A 2,042-nucleotide genomic window follows, 5' to 3' on the forward strand; every position below is an offset into this window, starting at 1 on the left:
GTCTGTAACAGAGCATGTGTTTTAAAGCATAGGTTGGGGGGCGCCTGGGTGGCTCAGTGGTTTAAAGCCTCTGCCTTCAGCTCAGGTCATGATCTCAGGGTCCTGGGATTGAGCCCCCCATCGGGCTCTCTGCTCAGCAGGAAGCCTGCTTCCTCATCTCTCTCTGCCTGCCTCTCTGCCTACTTGTGATCTCTTGCTGTCAAATAAATAAATAAATAAAAATCTTAAAAAAAAAAAGCATAGGTTGGTAATTGTATATGAGACTATACACTGCTACACACAAATTAACTCATCAGAGCACAACTTTTCAAGTTCAAAACAGAACAAGTGTCCCTGTAAAAGAAGCACCTTTGTGACAGTTTTAACTTTAGTAGTCTTCTCCTCCTTTTTCACCCTCTCCTTCAACAGAATCCATACCAGCTTCTTTCTAATCCTTCTGAACGACAGCCGTGTCCTCATGGGCCTCAAAAAACCTTTCCTTCCTCCATGCCCTCCCCCACATACCAGTGAACAAAGGCACACTTGGCATTCATCAGGTCAAACTTGCAGTCCAGGCGAGCCTAGGCCTCAATGATGGCTGTGGTTGTGTTCAGCAGACACACAGCTTGCTGTACTTTGGCCAGGTCTCCACCAGGTACCACAGTGGGAGGTTGGTAATTAATGCCAACTTTGAAACTAGTGAGGAACCAGTGCACAACCTGGATGGTATACTTGGTCTTGATGGTGGCAATGGCAGCATTGACATCTTTGGGAACCACATTTCATGATACAACAGGCAGCAAGACACGTATTTACTGTGGTGAGGCTCACATTTCACCACCTGGTTCACTGGCTCAAAAGCATGCATTGGTGATCTCTGCTACAGAAAGCTGCTCATGGTAGGCTTTCTCAGCAGAGGTGACAGGGGCATAGTGGCCAGAGGGAAGTGGATGTGAGGATAGGGCACAAGGTTGGTATGGAATTCTCTCAGATCAACATTTAGGGCTCTCTCAAATCCGAGAGAAGCAGTGATGGAGGACACAATTTGACCTATCAACCTATTTTGATTAGTGTTGTTTGGTATTCAATATCGAGGTTTCTACAACGGATGTCACAGATGACCTCATTGTCTACTCTGAAAGCACAATCAGATTGCTCCAAGGTGGTGTGGGTAGTGAAGGTGGAGTTGTAGGGTTCGAATACAGCTGTGGAAACTTGAAGGGCTGGGTAAATGGAAAACTCCAGCTTGGACTTCTTGCCATAATCAACTTAGAGATATTCCATCAGCAGAGAGGTGATCCCGGAACCAGTTCCCCCTCCAAAGCTGTGGAAAACCAAGAAGCCCTGAAGACCTGCACTGGTCAGCCAGTTTCCAAATTCAGTTCAAGACAAGGTCAATGATCTCCTTACCAATGGTATAGAGCTCTCTGGCATAGTTATTGGCAGCATCTTCCTTCTCTGTGATGAGCTGCTCAGGGTGGAAGAGCTGGTGGTAGGTGCCAGTGCGAACGTCATCAATGACTGTGGGTTCCAGGTCTACAAACACTTCCCTGCGCACATGCTTTCCAGCACCTGTCTCACTGAAGAAGGTGTTGAAGGAGTCATCTCCTCCCCTAATGGTCTTGTCACTTGGAATCTGGCCATTGGGCTGAATGCCATGTTCCAGGTAATAGAGTTCCCAGCAGGCATTGCCAATCTGATGGAGCCTGACCAACATGGATGGAGATGCATTCATGCATGGTTGCTGCTTTGTGACTGCCAAGCAGATGGCAGAGAGGAAGGGGGGATGTTGTTGCTTCTTACAGCACAACTCTAAGATGGTTGATATAAGAGAACCTGCCAAGTACCAGATACTTAAAAGGACCTACTTGTCTACTAGATGTTTCTTCTTTGATGTTCTGTAAGTCCTTGAAACTGGACATGTCCAAAAATAAAACTCAACATGTTCTTCCCACCTGAATCTGTTTTTTTTTTTTTCCCCCTGCCTTGCCTGTCTCAGTGACTGGTATCTCCATTCCCCAGCCAGAAATTAGGTGTCACCTCACCTCACTTACCCACAACTT

General features: G+C 46.6%; 1 pseudogene across 1 annotated transcript; it reads right to left on the minus strand.

Moving 5' to 3' along the window:
• Window positions 1-367: 367 nt before the first annotated feature.
• LOC308342283 (tubulin alpha-1A chain-like) lies at window positions 368-1,718 on the minus strand (annotated as a pseudogene). Its single transcript has one exon. The product of its transcript is annotated as a tubulin alpha-1A chain-like (transcript).
• Between the last annotated feature and the right edge of the window lie 324 nt (window positions 1,719-2,042).

This window comes from Martes martes (genome assembly GCF_963455335.1).
Source record: "Martes martes genome assembly, chromosome: 4".
Classification (NCBI taxonomy): Eukaryota; Metazoa; Chordata; class Mammalia; order Carnivora; family Mustelidae; genus Martes; species Martes martes.